The sequence below is a fragment of the Podarcis cretensis genome (genome assembly GCF_951804945.1).
Source record: "Podarcis cretensis genome assembly, chromosome: 8".
Taxonomy (NCBI): domain Eukaryota; kingdom Metazoa; phylum Chordata; class Lepidosauria; order Squamata; family Lacertidae; genus Podarcis; species Podarcis cretensis.
Window position 1 is genome coordinate 48,096,085 of NC_137177.1, and position 17,000 is coordinate 48,113,084.

Here is a 17,000-nt window from a genome sequence, read left to right on the forward strand (position 1 = left end):
CTAATCCCCTGCAATGCAGGAATCGCAGCTAAAGAATCCCTGTCAGATTCAACCTCTGCTTAAAACCTCCCATCAAGGATAGTCCGCCACTTTCCAAAGTAGTCCATTCCACTGCTGAACAGTTCAGCAGACTCTATGGCAGAATTCCCAGAGCAACCAGAATCTCCCCCATTCCATTGGAGCAAAAGATTGCTGGAGTGGATCAGGGCCCTTTACCTGAAGAGGCGCCTTTTAATAAAAGCAGAGCTTACAACTGAGACAGACCTGATATTCCTATATAAGGCTGCCTATTGCTCAAGAGTTCTTTTCAACAGAGGGCAGCCCAGGGCTTCAAATGTCTCTGGTATAGCATATCTCTGGAGAAGTGTGGAAAGTTAAAAAGGCAGCCCTTGGGATCATAGTAGGAAATCAAGATGGCTGCTGCCTAGTCACTCAGTGCCAAGTGTTATAAAAAATAAAAAAGGGGAAATGGTGGTGAGCACTGTTGGGGTGTGATACATCATTTTAATTATATTGCAGAAACAGGTTTTTAAAAACAACAACCATGTTTCTTAATTTGAATATCATATCTGCTCGAAGATGCACAAAGCCCCCCCCCCCCGTAAAATTTTCTTGTGAACAGGTCAGACCCAAGGGTCTTGTGTTTTCAGCTGGATCCTATTCCCTTGAAAGGAAGTTGGTTAAACAGGGATGGCAAGAATGTATGGTGTTTAAGCAACATCCCTTTGCATGCCATCTCCATTCCTAGCAGGAAGTGGCTGCCAAGCTGCCCTCAAGCATAGCGCTGGAGCTGTGGTCTGTCAAACACAGCAGGCTCAGCATATTATGTCTCTAGTGGGCTGTGGTCCGAAGCAGATGATTAATCTGTCAGGTCTTACTGGAATGCTTAGGAAACCTGGCTGGCAAAGGCAGGAAGAAAGGTCAAAGCGTAAATTACACTTGCAGTGGGTTTAAAGCAGCCCCGTATATTAACCAAGCTATTCCCAAGTGAACACCTCCCTGCTTCCCTTGCACTTAACACTTTCCCTCTAATTTGATCACAAAAAAGTCTCTAATGGAGATGCAGCTTATTATTATGACTCAGCCTTTCTTTACTGTGCTTTTTTTTGGCCTAGAGGATAGATAAATAGATGGGTAGATGATGGATAGAACCCAGCCAGTGTTAAGCATGCTTAAGTTCTACTGATTTCATTTAGAAAATTAAGTAGGTGGTGAAATTTTACCCAAAAGTATGAATGAGATCACTGAAACATCCGGTCCAATATTGTCTATCCTGGAAGAAAATCTCCTGGATTTGTCACACTGGTCTTTCCCAGGAATGCTGCCCAATCCTTTGAGCTACAGATTGAACTTGGGACCTTCTGCTTGTGAATTATGTGTTTTGCATGTGAGCCACAACCAAGGGATGGAGGAAGAATCTCAAGAGCCACAATTCTGAAGTGGAGCACTTCAACCAGTTTGTCCAGACTAGGGCTGGAGGAGAAATTTGATACAGGTCTCATTTAAATCCAAATCTTTCAAATGCACACTTTTCAAAAATAATATGCAAAACAAAATTGGCACTTCTCCAAATTTTATCAAGAATTTCGCAAACCAAACACTGTTTACAAAAATGCATATGTTAGGGGAAAGATTCGTGGTGCGACCTTGGCACTAAGCTTCATTCTGAATGGTGCTCACCACAAATGTATAATTCCCAGAATGCTTTGCCATGTCATCTCATTACTATTTTCCAGAAAGATTTCAGGACTTTAAAAAGTTTGCTGTACTTGCTGTTCTTGACACACACAAAAGGATGCAGTACCCACCAAGTGCTGCATTTTCTAGTGAAATTTCACTGCAGGTTCTCAGACCTACTGTGTTTAAAACAGTCAAACAGAAATTACCATAATTTCAAGGCAAGGGGAGGGAGATAAAAACACTGATGACATATATATATATATGATACATATATATATATATGAAAGAACACGAAATGGTAAGAACAGTTTTGACTCAGCCTCATATTAATACGCAACCTTACAAGACGGCGCTTCCTAGCACTTACTTTACAGGTTCTAATTACATTTCCATCTAAACTTCTCCTGAAAAGAATATCTCCTGTGTATCCGACTGTGGGATTTGCAATGCTAATGAAGTCAACACCTGGCACAGTGCACAGCTGACACGACTCCCATCTTCTCTCCCCACCACACATATTTTTGTCGTCTTCTTTTGGCAATTTCAAATCTGCTGCTGTTTCATCTTAGTGTAATACAGGAGCGGGGAACTTCAGGGCGGAAGGCCAAATGTAGCACCCCTGGCTTCTCTTACATGGCCTTCAGGATTCTCCCAAGACCATGCACCTGCCCAAGTAACACCCCTCACCTGTCCTGCTTTCCTTGTGGCTTTTTGCACAGCTGTAATGTGTCACTGAACTCTGATAATGCTTCTTTCTCACTTGGAAGGGGGACGGGGGGGGTATGTCTCTCTGTGTGTGGAAACTAGCCCACTGCGTTAAAGGTAAATTCAGAGGGGAAACCCCCAACAAAGATGATTTGATGCATGTTAGAGAACATAACTGTGCCTACTGAATTGTCATGAAAGCAGTGAGGGGAGCATCCTTGAGTAACCACCCAGCAGAGCTCTTCAAAGTGATCAATAAGCTGTTGGCACCTATATTGGTTAGATAGGGTCTGGGACAACTCAGAGAACCTTTCTGAATTGCTTACTGGGCACTTTCGAGAAAAAACTGTTCATCTTCATTGTGAACTAGTTCTCTGAGTGAGCTTTGTGCTTTGTGGGATCAGATTCCATTTTTGCAGCCTGGTGGCATGGACAAAGTGCTTGCAAGTATATGCCCAACAGCATGCTCTGTTGACCCTTGCCCTTCATGCCCGATAAAGGCTAGCTGGAGATATGACTCTGTGTGTTCAAAGTGTGGTGAACGAGGCGGTGCCTGCCCCCTTGACATTGCAGCCACTGTTGGGGGGCACCCTGGACCCAACAGAATTTAAGAAGTACTGCCCAGTTAAATTTATTCCACTTTGAGGCAAGATGCTTGACAAGGTCGTGATGGGGTGCCTGCAGGATTTAGCACTAAAGAGTGGGTTTTCTGGGGGAAGGCAAAACTGCTCAGATCAGACCTGTGCCTAGAAAGCACAAGCAGAAAATTGCTCAGACAAGTGGAAGAACCCTCACATCTAGAGACAGTTTCACAAAGCCCTTTCCGAGCATGGAGAGGAGAGGACGTTGCGAGCAGGACCCTCCCACATTCGCGGGGGCTTCCCTTGCCCCCCGCGAGAGTTGGGGAATCCCTGGGCGTGCCTGCAACCCAGCCCGCCAATCGGCGGGCGAGGGGAGGCGCGGCCTGGGCTACTTAAGGCCAGGCACGCCCAGGGACCGCCTCTTTTCCCCTCGCCCCAACAGCTGAGCGGTTTTCCCATCCCACCCACCCTTAGGTTTAGCTAGAATTGGCCTTGCTATGGACTTCGGTTGGTCGCCGCAAGGGGCCTGGTAGGAATTTTTCCAAATTGGCGCACTTCCTGCCAGTTGGTTTTTTCGCCTACCTCGTAGCAATCGTCACAACTTTCACGGTGTTGGCGGTTAGGCATTGGCATGGGGCAAATTATAGGAAAAAGGAAGGGGGAAGGGAGCGCCATCACCTTCCCCCAATGAGAAGGGGTAGTCCGGTAGAGGACTCCCAGGGGGGGCGTGGCCTTGTCCGAAGCCTGGAGAGGTAGGGCCTCCGGCACGCCCCCGAGCGGTGACACCCGTGGGACCCTAGTTGGCGTACTTCAACAGGACTCCTGCGGTGTGTTCAACCCTCCCCGGTCACCATGCCGGGTAGTCGATAGAAGCCAATGCCTAAGGCCAATACCTTCAATTCCGTAATCAATAAAGTTGTGGCCTTTCACGCCCATTAACCTTAAAGCAACGTGTCCGTGTCTTCATTTCAACTGGGGGAGGAAACTTGCCACGCAAGGTCTGGCCAATGGTCAAAGATGATGGGAGTTATATTCCAACAACAGCTGGAGGGCCACAGATTTCCCAACCCTACTTTACAGTCCTTCTTGATCAAAGCTATCCAATAGCCAATCTCTGGGTGCGCTGAGCAACTCTAAAATCTTATTGCCCCAGACCCATGGGTTTCCAGTTTAAGTCCCATTTGGAGGACAATTTCAATTCAGTTCACATTTCATAGAATCATAGGGTTGGAAGGGACCCTGAGGGTCATCTAGTCCAACCCCCTGCAATGCAAGGATCTCAAAAGGCCGTCCCCCATCCAATTTGAAACCATAGTGGACCCTGCTTAGCTTTGCAACTGTGCTAGCAGTTTTATTGCCGCTCCACTAAATTACCACTTTCCAAAGCAATATATGAATCGACACACAGCCAGCTTTCAACATTTTTACTTCTCTGAATTTTGAAATGCAGTTTGCCTGCCAAGGGATGTGCACAAAGATGCACATGCAAAGGCGAAGTATGAATACAAATGCATGAATTAGCAAAAATAACATGTAAAAATGCATTGTATTAGGGAACTTGCTTTGCAAAAATGTTAGAAAAATTGAATGCATTGAATTGAAAGGGTTTTTTGTAAAGGAAGGAAGGGAAAAAAGAACTTGCAAACTGATGTAGAAATGTGAGGAACTGAAGACTGAAAAAAATGAGAGAAACAAAAATTGATATAGTTACCTCCTCACAATGTCAGATCATGATCATACCAATTTCAGGATTTCCCCTGCCTTCTAACACATTTAAGAATTGGGGCCAAAGTCTTCCAGGTACAGCCATTTATGTCACAGGAGGGTATGACTCTTCTGAAATGAGCCACAGGTCCATTGCCTGAAATATACTTTTTAGCACTAGCTGATTCAAGCCAAATAACATCAGAAAGCAAAGTCAAGATCTATTTTAGACCTGAAGTATTAGAAGAGAGTGAGTCATAAATGTTGGGGAAATGCATGAGATAATAATTGTAAATTGTTTAGATATATCATGGCTGGTGGGCAGAAACATCAAAACAAGACGTATTGTCACAAACGTGTTATTAAGAATGTGGGGGAGCACCTAGAATTTTCTTTAAGAGCCATTAGAAAATCTCCAACAATGCTGAAGCTGGGGTTTTTGAAATACCACCATCCATCTTTCCTAATTATTTGCTCTCTTTGCATGTCACTTTCCCCATCTGTTAGTATTTCACTTCTAAGCAGATAAAAATATTCTCTACATGTTATGTATGCAAAACTGAGAATATGATTTAGACCCCCCAGAAAACTGTTAAGGAATTCCCCTACCTCCATCTTTTTTAGGAGGGGGGCACTTCTTCTTTTTCAAACACCTTTTTGGATTCCAAGAGTAGAGCAATGAATTTTATAAGCTAGGGGAGGGGTAGTACATCTGGTGGGGGACTTGTCAGGCCCCTTCTGGGGTAGTAGTAATAATAATAATAATAATAATAATAATAATAATAATAATAATGTATTTAAACCCTGCCCATCTGGCTGGGCTTCCTCGGCCACTCTGGGCGGCTTCCAACAAAATATTAAAATACAGTAATGCATCAAACATTAAAAGCTTCCCTAAACAGAGCTGCCTTCAGATGTCTTCATCTAGTTCATCCAACTTTGTTCCCACCCTGCATTCACTTCTCACCTGTGGCTTCTAGAGGCTGTCAGCATGCGACAGTGACCACACCCCAGGAATGGTTCTGACTACATCAGGTGGGGGTAGCAGATTGTGGCATTTGCCCATTCTTTTGAAAATGTCTGTACAGGGGTAAAGAAAGTGTTAATAGGTAGACCAATAGAAAAGCCAGATGTGGAGCCTACTTGTTTATAAAAGGGCTTAGCCCGAGGGTTAGTTGGTTGGTTGCTTGGTTAGGAAAAGGCAGTTGGGAAAGCAGTTGGCAGACAGATTGAAAGAGAGAGACAGTTAGTGCAGTTGGTTCTTGTGTGAGGGGAGGTAGAAGTTAGAGACAGAATAAAATAAGCCTAAGAGGGTAAAGGGTAACAGCGTTTTGAATGCATTTAAAGTTTATTTGTGTTTGCAATAAACTACAATCTTCATTGTTAACTTAAGAACCTGACTGAGACTAAGTGATTTACCGAGGAGGACCTTATTGGTGGCAGTGGATTAGTGATGTACGAGTCAATAGTCCATGAGACAGACGGGGGCTCCGTATGAATGCCACACACACAGATGAATCTCAATCCCTCAGTGAAGACAGGCTCCAGTGGATTGAGCAGTGGTCCAATGGTCAAGAAGGCAGTTTCTGCATGTGCTGTAGGAGGAAGTGATGGGCAGATGGGGATCATCAACCTGGGAAGAAAAAATATCCTGCCTTGCAAGACATCTTGGGGATAAGAAAAAGCCAAGGAGTAAACCCTACACAAATGCCGAGTTGAGTCCCCAAGACAGTGGAATGGTGTTGTGGTACTCATCTTGCTTTTCAGGTCAAGGGAGCCAGCATTTGTCCACAAACAGCTTTCCGGCTTATGTGGCTAGCATGACTAAACCGCTTCTAGTGCAATGGAGCCAGAGCGCATGGAAACGCCGTTTACCTTCCTACCGCAGCGGTATCTATTTATCTACTTGCACTAGTGTGCTTTCGAACTGCTAGGTTGTCACAAGCTGGGACAGAGCAATGGGAGCTCACCCCGTTGCGGTGATTTGAATTGCCAACCTTCTGATCGGCAAGCTCAAGGGGCTCAGTGGTTTAGACCACAGCGCCACCCTGCGTGCCTCCTTCTGGCAACTCCTGCAGCCAAGCTGGTGCCAAATGTATTGCTCTGCTTTCATTTGCAGCACAAATCAGCCAGCCCGAGGGAGGGGTCTTGTCATCTGGGCAGCCTAAGACCTCCATACACACTGCCCAGCCTTATGCCCAAGGGAGGTCACTGCAAACACAACGGTTTGACTTCACCTCCAGAAATGCACTCCATTGTCTCTTAAGCCAGACAGATGCCAACAACAAAGCTCTCACCTTGATTGTTTCATGAAAAACATTGTTTTATCTTTTTGACCATGTTATGTTATTCCTTTGTGTCAAAGATAAAGGAAACCTAGGGATTTAGTATATGAATAATTTTCTTTCTTTCTTTTTAAACTTCCTTTCCTTTACCCACAGGTTTCAGTGAGAGTCCTGCCGCTTTTATTTCCCCCCCACATTTGATTAAGAAATAAATATGATGTGCTGCCTTTTGTAGTTGAGTGAAGAGCTTTTGAAATGTGGAACCTTGCTGATGCTTAAGGAAATGAAAGTTGTGTAAGGATCGTAAGAGAGGTTTGATTTCAAAACGTAATGAGAGAAGAAAAGCACCTTGCAGGTTGAACTGACAGATGAATTAGCTCTTTAGGAGTCTCATTTTGAAGGTTTGATCAAAGTGATTTGGACCACAAAGTTATGCAGTATGCTGGCTGTCGAGGCAAGTGCAGTGATCCATGCAAGCAGAGGCTTCCCCACTCTCTTCAGTGTTGCGAAATGAGTTGGGAATATTTTCTGGTTGCTAGAGGGATGTTTTTAAATTTCTTCTCCAAAATTTCCCCCCAGATTTTGAGGCTCCAAATTACCTAGTCTTGTTTTCAAATTGGAATGGATGCATTATTTATTAATTATGTTTCTTACACACATTTGGGACGCGGGTGGCACTGTGGGTTAACCACAGAGCCTAGGACTTGCCTATCAGAAGGTCAGAGGTTCGAATCACCGTGATGGGGTGAGTTCCCATTGCTCGGTCCCTGCTCCTGCCAACCTAGCAGTTCGGAAGCACACCAGTTGAAGTAGATAGATAGATACTGTTGTGGCAGGAAGGTAAATGGCGTTTCTGTGTGCTTTGGTTTCCATCACAGTGTTCTGTTGTGCCAGAAGCAGTTTAGTCATGCTGGCCACATGACCCAGAAAGCTGTCTGTGGACAAATGGTGGTTCTCTTCGCCTGGAACAAGATGGACGCCGCAACCTCATTACTGGACTCAACTGTCCAGGGGTCCTTTACCTTTACCTAATTCAGAACTAGAAATGGTTTTAAACAAACAAAGAAAATGACTTTACGCGAGGGAAATGATAATTTTTCTTTAAAAATAGGAGCCAAGCAACACCCCCAAAATGCTGTTAATTAGGCACAGCAGCAGCAACAAGAGCAACCAGCCACAACGGCCAGCTGAAAACACTGCCACAGCAGCAACCATCACCAACAACAACACATCTTCATGTCAGATCTATTTTGGCCCTTATTTGGAATGAATTTGCATATCATGTTTAACCTTGGACTTGACACAATTCAATTTTGGACATATGAAATTCAGGAAAAGAGACAGAGAAGTTGGACTATCTGATCGAACTGGAGCCAAACCTAAGTCTTAAGCCTGTTGGGATTTGTCTGGTTCTTTACTGGGAGGAAAATGTGAATAAAGGTTATATTGTAGTAGAAGGGAAAAATCTTGAGCTGTTTTTACTTAAAATGTGTACATTTAGCAAGACAAGGCAGACATATAAACAGTGTGTTCCTGCATCCTAAATGTCTAGACAGTGCAGAAAATGTTAATAATTGGAGAAATGTTTTAATGGGCCTTTTCCCTCCTAAGGAGAACATAGCATGTCAGGGTTGAAAGTGCCAGCATTGCAACTATCGTATTACTTGAACTTGATGCAAGTGATTTCCTATCCAAGTTTTGAAATATAAGTCCTGAAGTTATAAGGGAATAAGCTTCCAAAAATCTCTCAAGTTATGGTTAGCAAGACCTCTGAGTTAAACAATTGAGAGGTGTGAAATCCATGCATCCTTTTAGTTTTGCACTGTTTTTCTACACGGCATACATTTTAAAATACAGTGGTACCTCGGATTACAAACTTAATTCATTCCGGAGGTCTGTTCTTAACCTGAAACTATTCTTAACCTGAGGCGCACTTTCACTAATGGGGCCTCCTGCTGCCACCACACACGATTTCCATTCTCATCCTGGTTCAAAGTTCACAACCTGGAGCAACTACTTCCGGGTTAGCGGAGTTTGTAACCCGAAGAGTTTGTAACCCGAGGTACCACTGTAGTCACTTTTTTGCATTTCGTACCAAGCTGCCTTTACAACAGTGGTGGGAAACCTTTGCATTCCTTCGCTGGGAACTTTATGGGAGCCGTATGGCCAAAAAGTAGGTAGAGGAATGGAAGTGACTTACTTTTTCCCAGTTGGATACATTTATTATTTTAAAGCTGAACAAAAGTATACTTTTTCATTTATGATATGAAATCTTTGTTCCTTTTAATTTGATCAGAGATTGAACATTAAACCCATTACTGCAATGCAGCAAGATTACCAAGCTGCTGCTTGATAGCCCAGAGAACCTAAACTCATTACAGTTTTCCTTAGCTTACATATTGTTAGGGACTTTCCATAATACATACCAGGATACCTTATCCTTGGGGTCCCTTCCAACTCAACAATACTGTGATTCTGTGAACATGAAGAGATGTGCTCATAAAATCCAGTCTTTGCCTCAGCAATCAAGTTATCTGGAAATTTCCTCTTTCTTTGTCTAGTTGGTTGGTTTCAGGTACATATTCCCAAAACCAAAATATGTCCCAGAGGGAGGGTTGCATGAAGCATTTCCTTATTTCATCCTTCAGAAGTACATTCCAAGAGAACTTACCTCAGAGGATGAATTCCCCTGTTCTATCTCTTCCAGCCCAACAAGCCCTACCTCTCTTGGGGGGGGGGGTGTGAAAAGCAACCCTTCCAGCTCTACCCCAAATCTCAAATGGCACTTTGGCTCCCAAGTCCCAAGACTGCATACTACCTTTCAATTCCCTGATGTTCCCTTCAAGCTATGTGATCCCCCTTTTACCTTTAAGTTACCTCTCCGTGTCTCCTTTTATATGACAGCCTTAGGAATTTATAAGTGAATGTTCTATTGGCTGCATCGCTCTTTCTGAGCCATATACTTGCTATGTTTACTTTCGGCACAACTGAGGTGCACCTTGTGTTGACCCTACATGTCACTCAGTTCTTTTTCGATGCATTTGCCAAAGGGACTAAGTTGAAGCCATTGGTTAACTGCTCTCCTGTTGCTCCAACCACATCAGGTCAGGGCCACCCTACCATTAGGCAAAGTGAAGCAACCACCTCAGATAGCAGATGCTGGGGAAGAGTGAAAACAGACTCCTAGCTTTTCTCCCTAAGTACCAGGGCCATTCGCCTCTGTTGGAGATCATAGTCATGCATGCAAAGAACTACTGAAATAACAACTAAATATGGGGAACATGTGGGTCAGACTGAATATATTATGATGCTCACTTATGAAATGAGTCGAGTTGCAGCCATCCTGTCCCTTGGCATCATGGATAATGGCCACTGATGGTAGGTCCTCTATCAATGACTGCTGAAGTCAACTGAAAAGACTCCTGTGATTTAATTTGACATTTTGAGCAGCCCATTAATGTTCAGAAAGGTCAAGATCAACCTGGTGTCTCTCTGTCCCTTGGTTGTACTTGTCTTCCATTGTATGAAACCATCCTGTCCCCCATGAATTGTCTGCACATAGGACATTTTTATCTGGACAATGGGTTGCAATGAATCTCTGCTTGCTCAGGGATTCATTTTTCTCACATTTCCATCAGCTATGATGCTGCTGTCACAAGGGTGAGTTGTAATAAATTCTTAAAAATAGACCCCCATCTTTCCATCAGCAGTCTCCAGGGTAGCTTACATACACAATTTCAAGAATACAAGAACAAAATACAAAATAAATCAAGCTAGAACCAAGCATAAAAGCAGTGTGTTATAAGCACAATATCACAAAGAGTCACATAATTAAATCCATGCAAAAGGTGCTGGATAATGTGGCTGGTTTCACCTGGTATCTGAAGGAGGGGTGAGCAATCTGCAGCCCCATAGCCCCCATGGATCTGTGACCCTTGATTTCATTTTAGGGAGGAGGAAGACCTGACAGTGTGAAGCAGGGGCAGTGGGGACTGCAGACAGGGGAGGGTTCCAAAGGCAGCGGTGGAGCGTATGTTACTGCCATCCGGGGTGGACACATAGCACTCAGGGCATGTGGGGGGCTAGGCACAGAGGCAGCCCACTGTGGCTGCACCAGCCCCCCTTCCCCCAATGCCAAGTCACTGTCCGAAGGCTAGATGAAAGGCCTGGAAGATTAGATTTGGCCTGCATTTCTGAGGTTCTCCAACCCTGATCTACTGACATCTAGGCAGGGTAGATCCAGAAATTGGTCTCTTAGTCGTATGAAGTGGAGCTGCCCAGTTGTAAGCTTTTGTTCAGGTGAAATGAAGAAGAAGAAGAAGAAGAAGAAGAAGAAGAAGAAGAAGAAGAAGAAGAAGGAGGAGGAGGAGGAGGAGGAGGAGGAGGAGGAGGAGGAGGAGGAGGAGAAGGTGGTGGTGGTGGTGGTTCTGGAAACCTCAGTACATTTCAAAGATACACATATTTTAGCCCACTTCTGACCCTCATGTTTAGGGTTTATGACCAGACCATGAACAAATGAGTCATGTGTGCATTATGGACAACAAAATACATGATGTTCCAGCACTTGGATGAAGAAGTCATTGGCCTTTCGTAAAACAAGGGATTAGCAATTTGCACTCCCTGTCCTTATCTGAACTGGCAGTATATTGACAAAAGTGCAAAGAAGAAAAATATGTGAACATTAGCTCAGCTTTTCTTGAGACTTTGACATTGCAGTCGGCAGGGTAGTTTGTTTTTCTTTCCAATTTATATGGTTAAAACATCTCATCCATGTTGTTTACTTTTGTAAGTCAGTGGTAGAGAATCTGCTTGGCATACGGAAGTTCCCAAGTTCATTCCCTATCATTTCCAGGTAGAAATGGGAAAGATACCTTTGCCAAGATCCTGGAGAGCCACTTCCAGTCATTGTAGACAATAGTGAGGTAGATGGACCAAGGGTTTGACTCAGTGTAAGGCCACTACTAATATGTATTTTTGTTTGAATGTCGCTTTATTTGATTTATTCAAAGCATCCTAATAAACAACCCTTCAGGTCTGTTTAACACACACACACACATGTACACACATACTCTAGAAGTCAGTTAGTGGAATGTTCAAGTCAAACACTTTAAAAAATGAAAGGGGATTTTTTTTTTTTTTTTTGGAGCATTTCACTTGAACACTGAAGCAGCTGACTCCTTCCTGCATCTAACACCCTTCCAGTTCACATCCTTACCTCAAGAAAGGAGAGAGCAACTGGAGACCACACAAATGGAACAGGCAGCTCCATCTACTCCAGGAAATGCCACCTGCCGTATATCCCCTGACCGCAATTGACAAAAGTGCTGTTGAGATCCTGAGGTCACTGATTGCAGATGGGAATCATGGGGTGTGCCAGCTATGCAATCTCCAGCTACAATCTTTGAGAATCCCATAACACCTTACCTGGGCTGCATGGAGCTTTCATTTTGCAGCCAAGGATCAAGGGGCTAGCAAGCTCCACAATTCACAGCTATAAATACTTGAGAGCACTGTGTGGCATCTCTCACAGGCAGAGATCACATGGCACCACAATCTCCACTGCAATCTTTGTATACTGCAAGCAGAGATCATGGGTCATTGCAACTGCTCCTAGGCTGCTCTGAACTGACACAAGCTACACACCAAAGTGTGGTGCAGTCAGCTGCAGCTGTTGGTGTTTGGGCTGTCACATAGTCTGAATTATTTGGGACTCCATGAAGCCTCTCCTGGACAGTTGAGGATCATTTCACTGGGAAATCCTCAATTTCTGTCTGCAAATGTTTGTGGAGGTGGAGTGTGAGAACCAAATCAAATCAAACTCAAAGGGGATGTTCACCTTGAACTGGGACCTCTAATTTGTGTGTGGGTGTTCATGTCTGCCACCCAGGAATACAGTGTTAGAATATCTGTGTGTATGTGTTTGGATTCAAACCTCTTCCTCCAACTGGAGCATTTCTTCCCCTGCAGATGTCTGTAGGGATGGGGGGAATGTTCCATATGAAGGAAGTAGCGCAAGACACCTTCCTAAATCACTTGGATGTTTGTTTTTACAATCAAGCAGCATATAAATTTTATAAAATAAATAAACATAGGGCTAATTTATCTGCAGAATGGAAAATGGTGCGTTTGGAAGGAATGTATCTGATTCAAACCATTCCCTTGAAACAACTCTGAAGGGACTCCTTATAAAGGCTGATCAAAGGTTGCCTCTCAGTACCAATCAACTGATGCTGAAAGCACACCTTCAAAGGATTTTTCTGGAACCACGGATCAGCTGTGACCTCCTTTGATGGGCAGATGAATGGTCCCACTTACCTATCAAAATTGGCATGCAAGAAGTGGGGGCTTGCTGGCTGGATCCAGTTCCCCACCACTAATTTAGCTTAACACTTTTACGCTCTTATGGATGGGGAAAGACTTCATTTGGACCAATATTCACAATGGACTGACCCAAGCCAACCCTCCCAAACTTTCTTGTGGATTAGAATGGAGCTCTTTGTCAAATTCTGCACTTCTCCAGATTTTACAATGCCATTTTGGTGCACAAAACCTATGCTCAAAAGTATGTGCAAAGTGTAGAAAATGTACATTTTAAGGAGAAATGTATTGTAAACCACTGAAAATGTGCAGGCAAAACAGAAATGGGACAGAATTAGGCCACAGAATTCTCCTCAGGTAGAATTCTTTTCCTATCCCATCCCCTGATATCCTTTAACTGGGGATGCCTAGAGTGGAATCCCATAATGTAGCCACTGAAGCTTTGCGACAATGACTAGAAACTCAGCCTCTGAGATTTTACCACACGCTTTCAAATATACCTTGAAAAACTTGGGAACTAGATACTCTGCTCATTACTAAACAAAAACAAAACAGACTAGAAGAGAAACCCTACAAGAAGAAAGAGCTGAAAGAACAACTCAGCAAATATTCCCTGCTGACGGAACTGTGACTTCTTCTTTTCTATTGCCCTGTGAACTACCACTGTCAACAATATTAGTTCCATTGACTTTAAAGTACCCCGAAAATATTCTGTTGTGCTTTATTACCTTGACGATAATTGTATGGTACCTCAGCAACAAACTGTGTCAGTACACAGCTCATTTGAATTTCTCGGAGGGGCTTTCCGTGCCTGCCTTTCTGTTTGCATTCTCTCCAGACCTCTGCTAATTCATATTTTATGCCTTCTGCAAGATTCCATTATCAATTTAAGTTTAAAAAATGTCACACAAAATGGCAAAGAGGATCATAAAACTGAATCCATTCAGCTCACATTACAATTTGCCTTCTTTCCAAGAGCAGTCCTATGGAGATCATTCATCTCTGAGGTTTCACACACCATCAAGTCAGGAATGAGCTAAAAGGGTGTGTGTTGCTTTTTATGAGCATTTTCTGTAGGTGCAAGAAGTTCCCTTTCAGAAACTTTTCAGGGACTGTGACAAAAGTGTTCTCCCATTCAGAGTTAAAGCAATCAGGAATCCCCCTTGACTGGCCTCGAGAGGAATCCAGGAGATGTGATACTCATCCACAGTCACTTTTGTTTGCCTTCAGTGATATAGTCACACACACAAAACATTCTTTCCTACATAACACTGTGATTATTATTTACTCTACAAGTGGCTTCATGCTCCCTGACTGGATGAGGGTCATGCAGCAAGAGAAAGAAGTTACATCCAAGTGGAGGGAATGTATCAAAGCAGTAACATATCAAAGGAACAAAAGCTGTGAATGAGTGTGAAAAAAGTAAAAGTTCTTCAATTGGAAAAAAAGTTTAGAGGAACATTATCTTGCATTCCCAAAATACCGATTTTGTCCCCAAACTGTTGAATATTTTATTGACTTGAAATATTGACATAATTTGTTTTGCAATTTTCATAGGACTGTTAGTTTTAGGTTATTTACATAACATTTATTGTTAACTAAAATTGCTATTATGCATTCAATAGCTTTACTTTGAGCACTGGATGAAAATACCCATTTAGCACTGAACAAAGAATACTCATTTGTAGGTGCTGAACTGAAGGACATTTTGGTGGGAGATTTTTGGGGAGGGAGCTATTTAAAGGTTGTTGGGGTTTTTTAAGACATTGGGCATGCCACTGTGTTGGCAGTAGTGGTCTTTTTTAAAAGAAAAGAAAAACCACATTACTTTTTAACACTGTTTTAGTCTGTGGCCTCTTTTTTAATGGCTGCTACTTGACACCCCCCTTTATTTTTACCCAGCATGCCACAGAACTTAGCAACATCACAGGGCAATAGGGGGTGTGTGGCTGCTACAGGTGGGCTGCCAACCCACCCCTTAAAAACACTGTATTCTAATTACAACTGGGGCATGGGGGGGGGGATAGCCTTAAAGAGTTTTGGCAAGACAAACATATTTAAGAACTACATGCAGCACTGGCCACCACTAACAAGGCCTCCCCCCCAAAAAAAACCCCCCAGGATTTCCCCTCATCCTTACCTCATAGCACACAAGCCCACTTTTGTCCCCAAGAACTCCTCAAAACCTCTCCCCTGAAATCTCCCCCCTTTTCCGAGCTCCAAGTTCTCATTTGAGAACTTTCTGATAGTTATACATAATGCTGCAACTTTTATAAATAAATGCAACTTGTATAAAGCCAATACTGAAACAACTTGTCAAATGGATATTAATCACAGTTCTAAATAAAGTTATAAACAATGATGGAGGGATTTCTAAGTTTCAGATTTCAAAATTCATACAGGTGCCACTGTTGCACTTTCTACCTCTTTCAAAAGTCACCTCTGCATTCCAGTCCAAGAAAGATGTCTGGGGGGCTGCAAAGTGTCTTGTGTCTGCAAGTGAAACACCTAAATCAAGAGCTCAGCAACCTTGCGCATTTAAATAACAGGAAGCGTGTTCAATGGCCAGGGATGGTGGGAGTTGTAGTTCTGGTGCATCTGGAGGGCTAAAGGTTCCCTAAACCTGCTTTAAAACTAAGCCGCCGCCCAAAAAAGGGAGGGGGAAAGAATTGAAGGAGATCCCTGTTGGATCAGGCCAAAGACTCACCTAGTCTTGCATCCTGTTCCTCACACTGGCCAACCATATGCCTATGGGAAACCTGCAAGCCGGTCCTGGGCACCACAACACTCTCCCCATCTGTGATTCCCAGCAACTGATATTCAGAGGCATTCTGCCTCGGACAGTGGAGGTAGAGCATAGCCATTAAGCACTGAAAGCCATATCCTCCGTAAGGAATTTGCTTGACTTCTGGGTGTGTTTTATTCCCTCTACACAACCTTGCAAATCAGTGAATTAAGCTTAAACATACTCATCTACTTTCTGCAGTGATGTAGGCTTCTATACATTGAGTGAGTGTCCAGTAGTACTATGATTATTGCTGGTTATACTTGAGTTACTATTCCAATATATGCTTTCTTTTCCCTGCTGTCTGCTCTCCCCCCCCCGCCCCTTCTACAAACAAACAACAAAAATTCTTTTGCTGGCACCTTCTGCCTTTCCTATTTCGATAAATGAAACCCCTACTGTCTCTAATGCCAGTTTCCATTCAAGCCACTTTGCAGGTCCTGAGTGTGGCTGACATGACTTGATGGCCTCCCTCGCCTAGTTCCGTCCCCTGCATGCTACTTCTGTCTGCCTCTTTCACCCTCTTTTCCTTGCTGTTATCATGACACAAATGCATTCTCTCTCTCTCTCTCTCTCTCTCTCTCTCTCTCTCTCACACACACACACACAAATTGCTTTCAAAACCAATAATTTTGCTTCCTTTTGTGCTTAAAGTAATTATAACCTACTTCCCTCTCTCATTTACCAGCACAGCATTCCTCTTGTTTATTGGAGCCTGTATTGCTATGTTCACCACCACAGCAGCAGTGCAATTTGACACTCCACCCAGAACTTTGGTTTCCCCTTGCAGCTTCAGTCCTCTTATTCATTGCAGGGATGATTGCTTTGGCTTCTTGCACAGGAGAGCAGTACCAAAAAAAAACAAAAAAAAAAAACAACCCTTCAGGAACAGAGCTAGAGAGCTCCATATCCAGAAAGAGAATGAGGGTATTTACAATGCTG

The 17,000-nt window shown here is 43.4% G+C and overlaps 1 long non-coding RNA gene across 1 annotated transcript in view; it reads right to left on the reverse strand.

The window, feature by feature from the left end:
• The window catches only part of LOC307222773, a 42,069-nt gene extending 35,868 nt beyond the window's left edge, over positions 1-6,201 (reverse strand). The window contains exon 1 of the long non-coding RNA XR_013841871.1: positions 5,814-6,201. This is a non-coding gene — a long non-coding RNA (uncharacterized lncRNA). The remainder of the gene's footprint in view (positions 1-5,813) is intronic.
• Positions 6,202-17,000: the final 10,799 nt, after the last annotated feature.